Genomic DNA, 20,351 nt, shown 5'->3' on the forward strand with positions numbered 1-20,351 from the left:
GCGTAACTTTGTGACGCCCAAGGCAATAGGTCTCTTCTTCCAAGTCCCTGTTAGTGCTACACATCTGAAGTTTTCTTTCTTAGCCATTCCCCCAGGGGGGTCCCGTCTCAAATTCTAGTCTTCTTTGGGGCCCTTTCAATCTTTTGCTCAAGAAATGATTTATCTCTGGGCCAGGTCCTTCAAATTCATCTGTTCTTACTTAAGCACAGACCTTAAAAAGAATCTTCTGGCTACCAGGACCCACTCACCTTCAAATGCAATGGAAGGTTATAAATAACATTCACAAGAAATGTGTATTTCTTTCATCACATGTTACTAAATAACATTGCAGAGGTGTAGCTTAGGGATTAAGTGTATGAATTTGAAATATTTAGATTTATTTCAAATTTTCTATGTGCCACGCACCTACTTGAATGTGACCTTGGGAGAGGTATTTAATCTCTCAAGCCCTTGGTTTCCTAATCTCTTAAAAATGTAAATGCATTGATTCGACAAATATGTATTGAGAGATTACTATCTACCATCTGTTCGTTCATTTATTACTTCATCAAATATTAATTCCATACATTCTTATTAGTGCTCTTAGGTTGTATGAAATAATTAATGTAAAAGTCTTGATACAGAATTTATCACATAAGTATTGAGTAAGCCATCATTATTATTATTATAATTTCTTCCATTTTTGAAAAAGGGTCTATAAAAATTTCCGTTACTTGGAAAATCTATTCCTATTGATCTTTGAATTTGTATCCATCCATCAATTTGTCTTCTGTTTTTTTCTTCTCTGTTCATCTCTGCCTCAACCTTGAGGAACCGAGGTATGTTGAACTTTTATCAGTTAGCTCATCTCATATTTTCTTTTTTTTTAATTTCTTTTTTTGATCGCAAGACCATTGAGTAGCTCATCTAATATTTTCAAACAGTTAGGAGATAGTGACCTTCATTTAACATCAATATTCTATTAATTATAGAGTAATCTTTCTTCAATAACTTGAAGTCATAAGCCAAACTCCTGTTATCGCTGTCTTGGGATATAAGGAAGTTGAGGTATCTAGCTGATAAAGTTCTGAATTGGCTGATTTTATTGTCCATCAGTTATGAAGAAATAAAATATCATATCAACTGTTATAATAATAAATGATGATTTAAATAACTCCAAAAATTCCGTTTGCATTTCCCTGTCTTTCATCTTAATCTGTCCATTGTACCCATCAAGCCAACCCAGATGATGCTGACTAGAACAGAACTAGTTTCCCCATACATCCAAGCCCAAATGGCAGATACTTGAGAAAAATAAATTATCATTGTTTTAAACCACTAAGTTTTAGGGGTGGTCGTTATGCAGTAATAGATAACCAGAACACCTGTACACTGTAATGTCTAAAATCATAAAAGGCAGAACACCAGGACTGGAAAACACTCTGGAAGCTATCAAAAGAAGGTTTGTTTGTTTGTTTTTACCTTTATAAAAGGCCTCACTACACTGAAAGAAAGAAATAACGTTATTTGCCTGTGGTCAAAGAGATAGAACTTACACAACTGGAACATACATAATTCCCATTTCTTTCCCATTATTTAGGACCTTTTCCTGGGTTGTCTTCATTTTTTATGTTCTCTTTTGCTTTCTGGAATAATTTTTACTTATTTGGTATCTTTTTCTTTCCAAAATAATTCAGGATTTATTTTGATTCAAGCGCAACATTTATAAAAGGGATAACATACTTGGTATATTTATTTGGAGGGTTTTTTTTTAACTTCAGTGATTCATAGTTACAACAGTTCTGCATCATCTATATCAAAGCCAAAACTAGTAGAAGAAAGTCTTTTTCACATCGTTTTAAGTCAATACCTTTTCCTCCTGAAGGCAGAGCTGTGAAGCTTTAATTTCCCAAGAAGGAATTGATGACAAAGGGAAAACACTCTGCTAGAGAGTAAAAAGCAGAGAAAGCCTGCTATTTCCAGGCTAGTTGAAGTGTGGAAAGAGGCAAAGGTAGAAGAAGGCCGTGGGAAACCTGTGTCCCAGCTTCTCTTCTTTGTGCCAAAATCCCAGTTAGGAAAGGCATTTTCTATAGGTTAGGGGAAAAATGAAAGCAAAGGAGTCTTTTCTTTGTTCTATTAATACTTTGAGACCTTGAGAAGAGCATGTTGGGATGATAGGCTCAAAGCCCACGTGGAACAGTTTAGTACAACAAAGCAGCTCAGGGAAATGAACGGACAAATGAATTCTTTTCTCCTTACAACCTTCAAAGGTCACTTGGGGACAAGAAGCCGCTGAGCCTTGAGGATGGAATGAAGAGGCGTTGAGGGAGTAAGTGGTTTGACCTGGAAACAGGGCCCAAGTGACATAGAGAATTCATTACTCTCAGTGAATAGCTAGGGCCACAGCCTTCAGCAGTCTATGTCAGAGAGGTCAATGTGCACCTCAACACTAATCCAAGGGCCAAACAAGACCGTCCACTCCACAGCAAAGACCCTAGAGGATCCAGAAAGGGCTGCATGAATCTGAAAGCCCCTCTCTCCTTCATGTACTTAGAGGTCTATTGCAAGAAAGAAGAGAGAAAATCACGTAAAAGACCATTTAACCAAAAGAAGCCAATTTATCCCAAAGATATTATTTAAACCAACACTGACAGGGATTTACATTAAAATTTACTGACTATTTGACTGAAATAGGATACACAAACCAAAGAGACTGATACACCAAGTCGTGTTCTGCTTACAGTGAGGCATGAACTCATAAAGAAGGTAAGTAAAAATAAAAGACCACACCAGATTAAGCAAGTCATGTTTAGCATACTCATTTATTACTTATTCCTCATGAAAAAATGAAACACATACACACACACACACAAGACATTTAAGATATAAAGAAAGCCAGTATCCACAAGGGCAAGAGGACCAGACAGACAACAACAGCAGATATAGGAGATGTCAACACAATATCATGAGTTTGAGAGCAGACGTAGATTTGGTAACTGATTTAGAAGACAAAATAAAGCTAAAAACTAAGACTGCAAGGGAAGCAACTAATGAGAAGAACACCAATTTTCAGAACTCTGGAACTCTAGAAAATTCCATAGATTGAATGAGCGAGTAATGTGGAGTTAGTGGTACGGGCGGACCTGAAAACAAGAGTTAAATTACTCTTCCATCACCCTCGAGTAGACCAGAGCATCTTTCTCCCAGCATGGGTTCTGTGGAAGCTGAAACAGATGAGGGGCCTAAGTTCGCAGGACTCCAAATGGGGTTTAGAAGCTCTTTGTTTTATGGGAAAGAAGGCCATCGGAGGCAGGAACAGATAGAAAAATGAGAACAGATGAAAAGGGATGAAAGAGAAGACTGTGGGGAAGTCATGAGGAGTGGAAAGCTCACAGAAAGAGGAGAGGATGGAGTATTCATACTAGGCACCCTCCAAAGACCTGCTTGACAAGGTCCTGTCCCCTTGTGTGGCGGAAAAAAAGGTGCAAGGTAGATATACCAGGCACAACCCCCAGGCTTTTGATTTTGTAGTGTTTCAAGACACAAGTTGAGCATCTCTAATCTGAAAATCCCAAATCCAAAATGTTCCAAAATCTAAAACTTTTTGAACACCAACATCATGCTCAAAAAAAAAATGCTCATTGGAACATCTGAAATTTCAGATTTTTGAATTAAGAATGCAGAACCAGTAAATATAATGCAAATATTCCAAAACCTGAAAAAATCCACAGTCTGAAACACTTTTGGTCCCAAGCATTTGGACAAGGAATACTCAACCTGTATTAACTTGAACCACTTGGTAAAATAATTTATTAAACCTCCACGGGGTCCAGTGATAAATTATCTCAGATTATCTCAGGTAAATAAAAGCAGCTCATTGACCCTCAGCTCTGTAGTTGCCAAGCAGACGCTGGCTCACCCCACTACAAAGCAGTAGAAAAGGAGTAGAACTGAAAAGGAAACAACCAAGCTTGAGGACTTAAGTCTAGTTCTTTTGACTAACCCCCAGCAGGCAGCTAACAGCTTCCCCTGCAGGTCAAAAAGAAAAGCCTCTGATCCAAGAGTTACACTGCTAAAGTTATCATGATGTAGTATTAAAAGCAAGCATGGGGATTGGAATCGCTAACACTGGTTTTAATGCTTGCTCTGATACTACCTAGTTATTCAGTCACTTAACTCAACAAATATTTAATGAGCACCTACTTTGTGCCAGGCATTGTTCTAGGCACTCAGAATGCAGCAGTGATAAGATAAACAAGGTCCTCACCCTCATCAAGCACATAGTCAAGGACAAACAAGTGAGGAAATGTATTTTGGAGAAAAAAAAGTAATCATGATAATCTTTATGAAGCAGATAGAGTAGCATGAGAGAGGAATTTAGAAAGGAGCCAGGAAAGTCCCCTTTGTAAGGATAATTGACTCGACTCCTGAGGAAGCCAGGCACACAAAATATCCGCGAAGAGAGCTGCAAGAAGGGAGAACCGCAGAGGCAAAGGCTCTGATGTAGGAGAACAACAAGGAAAACAGCCTTGCTAGAGCCCAGTGAGCAGAAGAAAAGCAGTCTGAGAAATGCCAGAGAGGAAGGTACTTTGAAGAACTTAAATATTATTCTAAATGCAGTGCAAATCCACTGAAGACATTTATATCAGTAGTTTGACATACTCTTTTTATAAAATATCAAATGATTGGGGAAAGGAGGAGTTGCCAGCAAAGGAGAAGGAAAAGACATGGCCAGCGAGAGGTGTGGAAAACTTGGAGAGCGAGATATCGAAAGACAAAACCAAGAGAAGAAAGACAAATTAGATATCGAAAGACAAAACCAAGAGAAGAAAGACAAATTAGTGACTGTCTGGGTACAAAGCAGCTTAAAATCTTGAACAGAATGAGGAGAGAAAGAAGTGCTTTACATTTTGCAAGATGGGAGTCATTGGCAAATATAAAAAGGGCAACTTGAGTGGAGTGAGAGACAGCAGCCAGATTGCAGGGGGCTCGGAGAACGACTGAGAAGTGAGGAAGTGACGATCAGCGGAGACAACCCTCTGGAAACATTTTGCTGTAGCAAAGAGCGAAAAAATGAGGTGATAGCTCACGATGGTGTAGAAGCCTAGAGGGAAGGACACAGAATACCAACGTTTATGCTAGTGGAAATTTCCAGTTGCAAAGGAGAAGGTGATGATGCTCAAGAAGAGAGTGTATATTTTTAAAATATACGATAAAAAATAAGAAAAAGAGAAGAGGATGTACAACTGCAGCAGCACGTCATTGAGAACAGACACAGAGCATTTCACACATTGTAAATGTGGAGGGAATGACTGAGAATATGTATACATGTGAAACTGTAAATATGTAAGTGCGAATCTGGCTCAAAATATAAGGGAATTTTTCTCTATTGGTTTGTATTTCTCAGTGAGGAAGGCACAAAAAGAGATGGAAGAAGATGTAGACAGTTTAAGGAGAGAGGAGAAAGCATTAAGCAGTCTTTGTAAAAAGTGGAAAAGTGAATAAAGCAGGTACAAACCTCATCTCGCAACATTACTGTGCAGGAAATGTAACTTTCTATAATCTTCTATAATGGAACTTAATCTCTACTCCAGGACTCCACTAGATGAGGAAGCTTAATGTTAGGCACTTCAGGACCTTTTCTTAAATCTTCCATTTGATTTCTGATATTGGCTGGAGGGTTAACTAGTGCCTGGGCATGAGGTTGTGACCTAATGTTATCAAAATGACCCCGACATCCACCAAGATATCTTTGTTCCTATTCTGTCTAAACTCTTGAGTTCACACAGATCACATGAAAGTTGTCCCTGATCTCCAGCTACAAAGCTCTTTCAAGACGAGATTACCCTGAACTAACTTTGTCCTGCTGTGAAATATGGGATTATTCCACTGCCAGAAGAAGTGTTGATGTCAAGGATTGGGAAGTGGGATGGAGGAAAAGATCATTTGATGTGTAGATATTAAAGAACCGATAGCTCAGTGTGTTAACTGGTTTATTTATATGAAACTTACAGTTGTCATACATGATGATGGAACTAGAGAGAGAGAGACAGAGAGAGGAAGATGAAAAGTCAGGACTTAAAGTCTTAAGGGAAGAGGAGAGTACGGAAGGCCAGTAGCCAGCAGCGGCAAGGATGAGGAAAGATGATAGAATCATTGAATGCACCAAGTTTCAAAGGACCTGGGTTTCTGGTTTTGGGGGGTTTTATTTGTCTATTTGTTCTGAGTTAAAAAAAAGAAGAAAAACGGCATGCAAGCAACAATTGAGAGCCAGAGATCCACCCACACCATTTTCTCACCTTGAGATTTATGAGATATTGAAAGAAAAATAGGGTCTTTATTTGAGAGAACCACAGGAGAAGCCTCACCATCATAGAAGAGCCAGCTGGAAGAAAAGGCAAGGATGTAGAGGGAGCATTCAGAGAAATATTTGAAGATACAGAGAAATCAGCAAATCACAGTGGAGAGAGGAGGCTGGAGGTTGGATCAGTCTAGAATTTGTACAGAGTAGTGGAAGATGCATATCCAGTCTTTTATGGTCTGAATGTTCTTGTCCCTCCAAAATTCCTATGTTGAAGCCTAGGCCCCAAGGTGATGGTTTTAAGAGGTAGGGCCTTTGAAAGGTGATTGGGTCATAAGGGCTCCTACCTCAAATGGGATTAGTGCTCTTATAAAAGAGACCCCCTGAAGCTTACTCTGCCCTTTTCCCATGTGAGGACATAGTAAGAAGGTCCCATCTATGAGAAAGAGGGCCCTCGCCAGACACCTAATCTTCCAGGGCCTTGATCTTGGGCTTTCCAGCCTTCAGAACTGTGAGCACTAAATTTCTGTTGTTTATAAGCTGCTAAGTCTAAGGTATTCTGTTATAGCAGGCCCAGTGGACAAGACACAGTCAATGCCAGATGACAGCAAAGGCAGAGATCTATGACCTTCCCAGATTACTTGAACTCCCTGGGCCTGAACTACCTCTGTGTACATTACTCTGCATATCTGTGGAAATTGCTTCTGTACATACACATTCCACTACACATAGAGTAAGTGTAAAGATTAAATGAAAGTACTGGTAAATATTTATATGCCCAAGCCTGTGCAGAGGACCACACAATCAAACATGGGCACCCTAATCACCAAAATCAAAACAATCTGAGAAAAATAAAGACAATGAAATGTCAAATTAAATCTCAAACGTCCAAAGGTCATGAACCTTCAGAGGGAAGAGCAGGCAGGAGGAGTTTTGGTACCTACTGTGTGAGGGCTGCCATGAGGTGGAAAATGACCTGGGCTTACAAAACTAGGTAGAATTAGTACAGAGAGAAGGAAGAACATACCAGGTACACTAATCTTCAATTTTTTTTTAATTCCCCTATTTGTCACTCCCTTTTAAGGAATAACGCTAAGCCTTCAGGCTCCCTTACAGGTTGTTCTTTCCTCTGAGTTTCTTGGAAGGATGCTCTTTTATCATCCCCACCTTTTCTCAGGGTCTACTCTCCAGATCTAATTAGTTCAGCACTTCAAAGCCAAAAAGGCTTTTCTCTGTGCTCTCTTTGAATTTCTTATATCTACCAGAAAAGTTCTCTCGCACATATTGTTTCATCATATCCCCTTTCATTTTTTTTCCTCTTTAGATATGCATTTTCTATTAATGTACTAATAGAGTTTGATGCTGTATTTGTTAGAGAAGCCAGGTGGTTTCAAATTATAAAACAACTAGGGGCCATAAAAACAGAAGAAAATCTTCAAGTATTTCTTTCAAAACTTGAGAGTCTCATTTCATTTCTCTCTCTTTAGAGCACATACTGTCTCTTGTTTAGAGCTCACTATGTACCAACCACTGGCTTAAATTCTTCCATATCTTATCTCATTTAATTTTCAAAAACACCCCATGAGGCAAATACTATACTTAATCCTTATTTTTCTGGTTAATAAATTGAGATTAACTAACTTGTCCAAGATCACGAACCTAGGAAAGGGTGGAGCTTAAACCAGAGAGCTAAAAGAGCTAAAACTGCTCTTTGAGAGACACTACCTGTTGTGAAAATATGAGCCCCTCCTCTTAGACACCTATGAGCTAAAGTGAATCTGTACACCTGCTCTTGAACCCGTGGACAACCAAAATCAACTTCCCAGATATATGAGGCTCTGAATAACAGGCCACAGCAGGTGGCTAGAATGATCGAAAGTTTGGTTGAGGAAAGTTAATGGAGAAGCCACTTGGTCCCTTGAATACAAACTACAAGGCATCACTCAAACAGTCGCCATGAAGATGAAGAGCACTGGCCTCTCTCATAATTTTTCTAAAATTACAATGCCAGTGCCAAGGTAATCCCTAAAATTAAAATTACAAACAAAATCTGAGGAGGAACGTGTGCTCTGCATCTGAAATTATGCTTTCAACGACATTGCCGCTCTAGCATTAGGCCCATTCTTATTAGCAGAATAGAAAAACCTGGTGATGATAGGCCCTGAAACTTTTGGATCTCCTGTCTGGCAGGCAATTTTGCTTTCTTAAGCATTTTGATAAGTTAACTCTGCTCTCCTGCCAAAAGGCCTCTGCTGAGAACACCCAGTTATTAGTACAAATCTAAGGAGCTATCACCCTGTCCTATTTTCAATTGCACTTGACCTTGAAGAAATATTAAGTATGACTTGTTTAGAGGGGAGAAGAAGAGAATTACTTCATTCTCCTGCCTCTGTCAGCTCTTCTTAATCAGAGGAATTTCACACCAAGAGGAACCTGTGACATAATGAATTACTCAAGTGTGAAATCCTCCAGAGGAGGTGTGCTGCTGCTTTACAGTGACGGGGCTGAAAATGTACTACTGTAAATAGATTTTCATAAGACATCCCCTGTCACTTTTCCAAGTGAGATGAAATAATTTCCCCATCACTGAATCTTTGGATTGGACGTAGGAGGAAAGCAAGAAAATGCTTAGATCTATTTTTAAGGAAAACTTGTTATTATGTTTCACCTTCAACTTGATCTTCAAATTATATGAAATGATATTACTTACATTTTACAATTAAAAAATAGATTTTCATAAGACATCCCCTGTCACTTTTCCAAGTGAGATGAAATAATTTCCCCATCACTGAATCTTTGGATTGGACCTAGGAGGAAAGCAAGAAAATGCTTAGATCTATTTTTAAGGAAAACTTGTTATTATGTTTCACCTTCAACTTGATCTTCAAATTATATGAAATGATATTACTTACATTTTACAATTAAAAAAAACAAGACGGTGACAACTTTACTTGCCAGAGATAGTTCTAAATTGAAAAAAAAAAAAAGAAAACACGACAACTAACATTTTTATTTAGGATTCTTCAAAGTCCATCAAAGGTCTCTCTGGGGAGAGCTAGATGTTTCTGATCATCTTTTGGGATCCTCCACATTTTGTATATATCTGCCCTACCTCAAATTCACTTTCTTGTTGCTTTGTCACCAAGGACAATGTTTCATAGTCATTGACTCCATTCTCTCCTTTATTTAGCACAAGAAGTCAGTCCCCTGGTCCCCTCAGTTATTTTAAATGTGTCTCATACTGTGTTAGTCCATTTGTACTGTTATAACAGAATCCTACAGACTGGATAAGTTATAAAAGAACAGAGAACTATTTTTCTCACCGTTTTGGAGGCTGGGAAGTCCAAGATCAAGGCCCTGGCAGGTTCTGTGGTTTGGTGAGGGCGGCTCTCTGTTTTGAAGAGGGCACCTTGCCGCTGCATTCTCTAGAGAGGTGGAACACTGTGTCCTCACAAACGGAAAAGCAGAAGTGCAAGCTAGCCAGATGCCGTGAGAAACCACTTTTATAAGGTCCTTAAACCCATCAATGAGGAAGGAGCCCTCACGGCCTAATGACTTCTTAGAAGGCTCACCTCTTAATACCAACATGGTGGCCACTGAGTTTCAACACATGGATTTTGGAAGGGACACAGTCAAACCATTGCACAAACCTCCTGCCCTTCACTCCTATTTTCAGTACCAACACCTTTATTCTGGTGCAGCTTTATGCAATGACCTTTATATAAGGAAAATCTCACCCTCCCAGCCTGCAGTGGCTTCCCATGACAATCAAGATAATGTGCCAATGCCTCAAAATCGCTTACAAAGCCAAAGGTTTGGCTTGGAGTTCCATCTCCAGCTTGATCTCCCAACTTCCCCATTAATACATTAAAATGCTATCATCAGCCAGTTTTCTCTCCTTCCCCCTTGGTATCTGTGATAGGCAGAATAACGGCCCCAAATACATCCATGTCTTAACGTCCAGAACCTATGAATATGCTTTTATATGGCAAGGGGGAATTAACATTGCATATGGAATTACAATTGATAATCAGCTGACCTTAAGATAAGGAGACTCTCCTGGATCATCCAGATGTGTCCAATGTAATCACAAAGGGATTGAATGGAGAAGAGGGAGATAGTAAGGTCAGAACCAGAGAGATGACTTCATGAGAAAGATTCCACCAGCCATTACTGGCTTTGAAGATGGAGAGAGGAACCATGAGCCAAGAACGGGGATCAGGGTCTAGAAAGAGATAGACCTAGAAATTTCCCTTAGGGCCTCTAGAAAGGAAAACACCCCACTGAAACTTTGATTTTAGCCCAGTGAGACCCATTTCAGACTACTGACCTCCAGAATTATAAGATAATAAAACTTGTGTCATTTTAAGCTATTGTGAACATTGTCAGAATCAAAATGGAGCCACCAATGTTAAGAAAACTCTGAAAAATAGAGCCACAGAAGGTCAAGAAGAGAGAGGTCTCATGCCTGTATGGCTGATAACAAAAAAGCTTTTACAAAAGCAAACCTTGTACAAAAGCCATTGCAGCTTTACCAAAAAAAATACTTCCATAAGGACATCTGCCCAGCAACTGCCTGTCCAAACTTGGACTGGAATCACCCTTGTTATTGATCTTTGTAGCCAAGGATAATTACTTCAAAACAATTATGTAATCTTCCTCACTTTTTCCTTTAAAAACCTCAGTCTCCCTGAGGTTTTTACTTCCCTGAATACACACATAGTTTACTGTGCCATGTGTATTCCCTTTGCAATGCTCTGTTCTCAAATAAATACCTTTTCTTTTAGAGAGCCTCTCACTGGTTGCTATTAATATTTAGGTTGACACTACTAAGCTTGTGATAATCTATTACAGCACCAATTGGAACCTAATACAGTCTTTCAACAAATTTTCATCTTGGCTTGAGTTCTTATTATGCAGAAATGTTGAACAACTTCTCTGGTCTGGAGTAATGCTTCTAAGTGTGTGTGTGTGTGTGTGTGTGTGTGTGTGTGTGTGTGTGTGTGTGTGTGCATGTGTTGGGATGGGTCATTGAATGTGAATAGAAATCAGACACACCCCAGAAGTTCTTTCAAAATCTGCCATACTTAAACCAAGCAGTGTTAAACAGTGTATCAAGAAATATCTTGGAGACATTTTTCAAAACACACAAGTTTCCCCCTACACACACACACACACATACACAACGGAGGACCATTGCTTTAGAATCTGTGACTATTGTTGATCTAATCCTTAAACTGAGGCAATTTCCTCCATTCAGAGAAAGAAGTGTCCTACAGTTTCCTATCTTATAAGGATACATAGGAATGCAGCCCAAAGTAAGGATGGGAAGGGAAGCTGCCCTGTCTCCTAGATTAGGGATAAGAGATGAAGAGCAGAGGAGGGCTTAAATAGCAAAAAGTACGTTAAAAAAAAACTGTGGGGCCAGGCGCGGTGGCTCACGCCTGTAATCCTAGCACTCTGGGAGGCCGAGGCGGGCGGATTGTTTGAGCTCAGAAGTTCAAAACCAGCCTGAGCAAGAGCGAGACCCTGTCTCTACTAAAAAACAAAAATAGAAAGAAATTATCTGAACAACTAAATATATATAGAAAAAATTAGCCGGGCATGGTGGCGCATGCCTGTAGTCCCAGCTACTCGGGAGGCTGAGGCAGAAGGATCGCTTGAGCCCAGGAGTTCGAGGTTGCTGTGAGCTAGGCTAAAGCCACGGCACTCACTCTAGCCAGGGCAACAAAGTGAGACTCTGTCTCAAAAAAAAAAAAAAAAAAAAAAACTGTGGGAACGTAAGAGTTGATGTGCTCTTTCTATTTTAATGAACTACATTCCACCAACAAAAGATTTCTAAAAGACTTCAATTCTGATGGGAATTCAAATATTCCTAGAAATGGCAACTGCTTAATCCCTTAAAACCAGCTGTCAGGGATAGAAGTGATTGGAGCCCTCAGAGACTACTGAGTCAAATCATTCATTTCGTAGAGGATGAAATCGACCTTAAGAGGGGGACTTGTTCTAGTCACACATTTGTGGCAATGACCATTCTAACTACAGTTTTAGTACCTTCTTTCTCTACCCCATTTTCTTTCTTTTTTAAAAAATTATTATGGATACATTATAGTTGTATATATTTATGGGGTACACGGAAAGCTTTTATATAGGCACACAATGCATAATAATCAAATCAGGGTAATTGGGAAATCCATCACCTCAACCATGTATCATTTCTTTGTGTTAGGAGCATTCCAATTCCATTCTTTTAGTTATTTTAAAGTATACCCTAACTTATTGTTGCCTATGGTCACCCTTTTGTGCTGTCAACTGTTATATCTCGTTTATTCTAACTATACTTTTGTACCCATTAACCCTCCCCACATTATTCCCCCATCCCTGCTACTCTTCCCAACCTCTGGTAACCATAATTCTACTCTCTGTTTCCATGAGATCAATTGTTTTAACTTTTAGCTCCAACATATGAGTGAAAACATAGGAGATTTGTCTTTCTGTGCTTGGCTTATTTCACTTAACATAATGTTCTCCAGTTCCATCCATGTTGTTGCAAATGGTAGGATTTCATTCTTTTTTTTTTTATTATTTCAGGATATTATGGGGGTACAAACATTTTGGTTACATGTTATGACTTTGCCACATCCAAATCATGATTTGAGGCATGACTTTTCCCCTCTACAATGCTCACCACGTCCATTAGTTGTGAGTTTACCCACCCCCAAGCCCCCAATGTCTGAAGAATATTACTACCATGTGAGCACCATAGTGTTGATCATTCTTTTCTGCAGCTAAATAATATTTAATGTGTATATATACCACATTTTCTTTATCCATTCATCCATTGATGAACACTTAGGTTGATTCCAAATCTTGGCTATAGTGAATAGTGCTGCAATGAACATAGGAGTGCAGATGTATTGTTGATATACTGATTTCCTTTCTTTTGCATATATACGCAACAGTAGGATTTCTGGGTCATATTGGTAGTTTTATTTTTAGTGTTTCAAGAAACCTCCATACTGTTCTCCATAATGGTTGCACTAATTTACATTGCCACCAACAGTGTATGAGGATTCCCCTCTCTCCACATCCTTGATAGCATTTGTTATTGCTTGTCATTTGGATAAAAGCCATTTTAATTGGGGTGAGATGATACTTCATTGTCATTTTGATCTGCATTTCTCTGATGATTAATGACATTAAGCATTTTTTCATATACCTGGTGGCCATTTGTATGTCTTCTTTTGAGAAATGTCTGTTTGGATCTTTTGCCTATTTTTTAATCAGATTATTTGAGTTTTTCCTACTGAGTATTGAGGTTATTATATATTCTAGTTATTTATCCCTTGTGAGATGAATAGTTTGAAAATATTTTCTACCATTCTGTGTGTTGTCTCTTCATCTTGTTGATTGTTTTCTTTTCTGTGCAGAAGCTTTTTGTTTGATGTAATCCTATTTGTCTAATTTGGTTTGGTTTCCTGTGCTTTTGAGGTATTATGGAAGCAATCTTTGCCCATGATGTTTTCTTTCAGTAGTTTCATAGTTTTGTGTCATAGATTTAAATCTTTAATCCATTTTTATTTGATTTTTCTATATGGTGAGAGGTAGGGGTTTAGTTTAATTCTTCTGCATGTGGATATCCAGTTTTCCCAGCATCATTTATTTTTTCCCCCCAGCATCGTTTATTAAAAAGATTGTCCTTTCCTCATGGTATGCTCTTGGGACTTTTGTCAAAAATGAGTTCACTATAGATGTTTGAAGTCATTTATAGGTTCTCTATTCTGTTCCATTGGTCTACGGGTCTGTGTGTAAGCCAGTACCATGGTATTTTGGTCACTACTGCTCTGTAGTATAATTTGAACTCAGGTAATGTGATTCCCCCAGTTTTGTTCTTTTTGCTCAGGACTGCTTTGGCTATTCTGGGTCTTTTGTGTTTCCATATAAATTTTAAGATTATTTTTCTATTTCTGTGAAGAATACATTTGGTATTTTGACAGGGATTGCATTGAATCTGTAGATTGCTCTGGGTAGTGTGAAAATGTTATTAATGATTCTTCCAGTCCAAGAGCATGGAATATCATTCCATTTTGTGTGTTCTCTTCAATTTCTTTCATCAATGTTTTATAGTTTTCATTATAGAGATTTTTCACTTCCTTGAATAAGTTTATTCCCAGATATTTTACTTTATTTGTAGCTATTATAAGTGGTCTTACTTTCTTGGTTTCTTTTTCAGATTGCCCACTGTTGACATATAGAAATGCTACTGATATTTGTATATTGATTTTGTATCCTGCAATATCACTGAGTTTGTTTATCAGTTCTAATAGTTATTTTCATGGAATCTTTAGGTTTCTCTAAATATAAGACCATATTATCTGCAAAAAGAAAAAAAAGAAAAAAAGGACAATTTGACTATTTTCTTTCCAATTTGGAAGCCCTTTGTTTCTTTCTCTTGATTGCTATAGCTAGAACTTCTAGTACTATGTTGAATAACAGTAATGAAAGTGAGCAACATTGTCTTCTTCCAGATCTTGGAGGAAAGGCTTGTAATTTTTCCTCATTTGGTACCAGCTATGATTCTGTCATATATGGCTTTTACTGTGTTGAGATAAGTTCCCTTTATAACTAATTTTTTGAGAGTTTTTATTATGGAGGTTGTCGAATTTTATGGAATGCTTTTTTAGCATCGATTGAAATGATCATTTGGTTTCCGTCCTTCATTCTGTTGATATGAGGTATCACATTAATTGGTTTGAGTATGTGGAGCCATCCTTTCATCCTGGGATGAATCCCTCTTTATCCTGATGAATAACCTTTTTGATGTGGTGTTAAATTCAATTTGCTAGTATTTTAGTGAAGGATTTTGCATCTGTGTTCATCAGAGATTTATAATTATACCTGGGGTGTGTTTTTATAAATCTAAAATTTTCCCTTCTTTCTGAGATGATCTGGTGACTGATGTCCTAGTCAGCCATCTTGCCTAAATCTCTTGCCGTTCTTTCTTGAGAAGATTTTCCAGGTATTCAAAGGGAATTGAGTGTTTTGATCTAAGTCTTTGGTCACTGCAGCCATTTCATCCCTAGAGGGGGCCCCAAGCCCAGTAACATTACAACTCTTGCAGGAGTTGGGGGAGGGGTGTTGTGAGCACTCCCCCATGGCCACCACAGCTAGGACTGCACTGGATCACATCTGAAGCCAGCCCAGTGTCACCCAAGGCCTGTGGCAACTACTGCCTGGCTACAGCTGATGTTTATTCAAGGTCCAGGCGCTCATTAGTCAGCAGGTGGTGAATCTGCCAGGACTGGGTTCTTTTCCTCATGGCAGTCAGTTCCTTTCTGGCCCAGAGTGGGTCTAGAAATGTCATCCAGGGGCTAAGGCCTGGAATCAGGAGCTTCAGGAATATGCTTGGTACTTTATTTTACTGTGGCTGATCTGGTACACAGTTGCATGACAAAGTTGTCTGTACTCTTCCCTTTCCTTTCCCCAAGCAGAAAGAGCCTCTCCCACAGCTGTACTACCTGGAGTTGGGGCAGGGGTTACACAGCCACTCCCTTGTCCACCACAGCTGGTGTCTCACTGGGTCATGTGCACCCCAAATCCACAGGCTCTGAGCCCAGTTCAGCACCAGGACTTGCCCAAGGACTACAGTCCTTGTGGCCTGACTGCATTTCAATTTTATTCTGGGCCCCAGGCCACTTTCATCAGCCAATGTTGCAGCTGGCCAGAATTCAGGTTCCTACAACCGGGGGGAGCATTCTCCTCTGGCCAGGGCTGGTCTAAATGCTCCCTCTGTGGTCACTGGCAGAATTCTGCCCTGTATTGTATCTCCTGCGACAGGGTGGCCCTGAGTTCCAATGCAAAGTCCCACAATCACTTCACTTTCCCTCCCCCAAGCACACAGATTCTCTTTCCATCTGGTGCTGTGGGACAGCAGAGTTCTAACTCACTTTCTTTACAATCATAGGTGTGGGGAAACTCATACAAGCCTCACTTTCAAAGTATGTAATTTCAATCCCGATAATAAACCCTGAACTTCCAAACATACACCATTAGGAAGCAGGCTGAGAACCCTCTACAGCCTTCAGAAAGCACTCACTGTCCAGTGTCTGCTTCAGATTTAGTAGTAGACAATAAAGAGCCAAAAAGGATTCCCATAAGACAATGCCAGTGGACACAGAAGCCAAATGATAAGGAATTCCTTCCAGTGGGAAGAACCAGAACTACCAGATGGAGCTAATTAAGGAATTTACTCCACTGATGAGGCAGGGAAGGTTCAAAATGCCTGTTGAGTTGGATTTATAAATGCTACGACTCTGTGATGCAATATTTCCCTTTGTGTGCTTTTCTGAATGAGAGTTTTTATGGTGGTTATCCAGTCCCTACTCCCACCATTGTCTGTTGTGTGCAGTTGTGGATAAGGGGTGATTAACAGACCACAGGGTGCATCATCCAAATATGATGGAGATGATTCACATCATGCAGAACTTCTGGACCCTCCTAATGTGTTAACCATATGTAACTGAGGTTTTCTTCCTGGGTGGGGGTGGGGTCAGGTGATGGAGTGTGTTCTATCTGTGAGAAGAAGAGTGCACATAGGTATTTGGCTGGCAGAAAGATGGATCTGTGGCAGAGACTGCTGTTTGTCCCCCATTCTCTTCTACTCTCTCATAATAAAGTCCATAGGGAAACATGACCCCTACCCCCACAATAAAATAAAAACCACTTTTTTTAATCTTTCTTGTAATTAGATGTGACTATGTGATTAAGTTACGGCTAGAGGATTGTGAGAAAAATTGATATGTGGAATTTCCAAATTGTGCCCTTAGAAAGAATGGGCACGCTTTCTTTTCCTTTCTGCCCTCCTGCTGTCTGGTATGTGGAAGGGATGAGAGGAGCTGGAATAGCCATCCTGAACACTGACATGAGTGCTACACATTGAGGATGGCAGAGCAACAAGGTGGAAAGAACCTGGGTCCCTGATGAGAGTGAACAAATTTATCATAACGGCACTAGATCACTTACCAGAGAAATAAACTTCTGACTTATTTGAGCCACTATTACTTATAGTTTCTATTTTAGATGTTATGAGGGAATTGTGAAACAAGTTGACTGTATCTGCAGGTGATGTTGGCTTATTTTAGAATTAAGCAAAATATTAATAACAAAAACTATAGTATGACTAATTATTCAAAATGTTATCCTAACTGGCTTCATAAACTTTTTATTTGGAGTCATGGCCTCTTCCAGCAATGTTATAACAAATAGAAATACTAATCATTATTTAGACATGTAGAGGAAGAAACTGGAAAAGGAATAAGCCAGACATCTAAACAAGGTGGACCTAGAGTAAGAATTTTTAGACTTTGATGCTATTGATCACAACTTCATTTCTTTCAACAGTAGCTTCATTCTGAGATGGTCAAGAGGATATTATATGCTTTGATCTTTACCATGATATTCATGGTTTCACACTATCACCACTAATACCAAATTCAATCATTAAATGCAAAGATATTAATTTAAATATTATCTTCAATTGCTTATGGCATCACTGCTAAGAATTTGTCCTACAAATGTGGTCACACATGTGAAACATTGCAAGAAGATTATAAACAACTTAAATGTCCATCAATAGTGAATTGGTTAAACAAATCAGAATATATTCCTATAATTGGTAACTATACAGCAGATAAAAAGAATGAGGAAATTCTATGTATGAATACAGACTGATCAGTGAACTAAAATGTTAATTGCAAAAAAGCAAGAATCGTTTTAGAAATACAGTCTATCTCTTGAAGGACATACAAATCATATAAATCATGCAATATACAAGTATACAAATTAATCCAGTAATATTGATTGCCTTTGTATTGGGAAAACTGGTGGAGAAAGGAGAGTGGTTAGGAGAGTTTTCACTCTAGATCCTGTTGTACCTTTTGAAACCTGAACCATGTGAATGTATTACCTATTCAAAAAATAAATCACATTTAAATTATAAGGATACTGTGCAGTTTTATTAGAGGAAATTTAATGCACTTCACAGCTATTACCCCATTTGGTTTGAAATGCCAAGACAATAGGAGGCGGGAATGTCTGCCCCTCTTTTGTAGACCACCAAGATCAGGCACAGAAGGGTGAAGCACCTGTTTCTGAATCAAGACAAAGTGTAAACTCAAACAAATACATATGGGATTAAATGTTTGTTTAATGAAGCAATATGGCTCACTGAGTAAGAGCCCAGGCTCTGGCAGCAAATGGCTGCATCCAAACCCAGCTCTGTCTCTTACCAAATAAGTTCTTTACTAAACCTCATTTTTCTCATCTGTAAAATGAGTGATAATAATAATATCTGCTTCATAACACAGAAGGTCAGTAAGAACAAATTAAGTAAGCATTGTAGAGTGTCCAGCATGTATTAAGAACTTAATAACTATTGGATAATATTGTTTATCCCCCCCACTATATTTTAAGAAGGTTAAAAAGACTCAAACTAGTATTAAGAGCCTACATCTTTGCTGGTGCCAATAAATAACACAAACAAAAACAACAACCACTTATGTCATGTGTTCAACAAAACTGTTTCATTTTCCTGTTGGGCACACAGAAAGACTCATTTTTTGGCACCTTGTTGCAGCAGGGTTGGGCCATACAGTAGCTCTGGCCCATGGAGAGTAGGTGGAAGTGACAGATAAAACAACCTGGCGTAACTTATAAAATCTCACCCCTTGAGCCTCCTTTCTCACTTCCCCCTTCTGCAGCCACCTTGAAGAAGACAGAGCTGTCACAAAATGGGGTGAGCCTCCCCCTGGAGGACTACGTGGGCAGAGCCCTCTGCCCAGTGGCACTGGATTGTCACACAAACAAGCAATACAATTCTACTGTGTTAAACAATTCATAGCAGGGATTTTTTGGTTTGAGAGTTCGGGGTGGGTTGGTTTGTGGTGTTGCTACAGCACAGCATAGCCTTTGTTTTACCTGGCTTTGTTAAAATAGTGCTACCCGTCAATACAATATGTTAAAAGATTTTAAAATGTGGCTGTCACTTCATGAGAGTAAAATGACACTCTCAAGAGTAACTCTCAAGTTACTCTCCCCCATGTTTTTTGTTCCTTTCTTAAATGGCCATAATATAGGATTGAGATGTTTGCTGTGGCATTGGGTTTATTAGGTAAGCGTGTCCCTCTAAATTCCCGGGGCCTTTGTTGCAATATTCAATGACTGCTCTAAATTCTTACAGCCGGTGGGAAAATCAGCTCTTTTAACTAGAAAACGTTGCCTGATAAGGTGAAGGCATATAGGTTACGATAGAATATTTGTTGGTGGTTCCAATTTTTAGAGGGTGACCTTGGGAGATTTGCTTTTGTTTAGACAAAGAAGTAAGTGACATACCTCGCAGAGATATTCTGAATTTATTGGATAACTCGCAGTACTGCCAAATGTTCAGAAATATTCCCAACCAGTGAGCATTTTTACCTACACCTTGTGGTTTTAGAAAAATCCACACAAATCACCATTAGGGGCAAATGGAGAATTACTGAATTGTGCAACTTGACTGGTCCATTTAATATAAGGTACCCTTATTTTAGTTCTGTCAAAGCCTCTCATTTATTGCTCTTGTGTGGCTGAATCTTTAGATTTAAAATAAACAATACCAACAAAACCAAAATGATTCAGAGTGTCAGTGCAGTGTATTTTCTTTATTGAAAAAAATGTACCAGAATAACACAGCTGTGGCTTAAAAAGAAAAGAGAGAGAAATTATTTCAAATGTGTGAATAAAGAGAAACTGACAGAGATAAAAAAGAACTAATCCATTTTTCCCAGCACAGCAGCCAAATGTGTCCTTCAGTTCAATATACAACTGGGCTAGATAGAATAAGTCAGAAACTGAGACATCTTCTGAATGTTCTCATAGAGAGTACTCACAAATGCTGTGTACAAGTGAACTTGACAGATTATGCTTCTAGAAGTTTCCCAGATAATAGTCAAAATTCTAGCCACCTACAGGAAGAAATAATTGGTGGTTTCAAGGACATTTTTACAATAATAAATACGTCAAGAAACTCAATTGC

The sequence above is a fragment of the Propithecus coquereli genome, unplaced genomic scaffold, assembly GCF_000956105.1.
Source record: "Propithecus coquereli isolate 6110/MARCELLA unplaced genomic scaffold, Pcoq_1.0 Scaffold90, whole genome shotgun sequence".
NCBI lineage: Eukaryota > Metazoa > Chordata > Mammalia > Primates > Indriidae > Propithecus > Propithecus coquereli.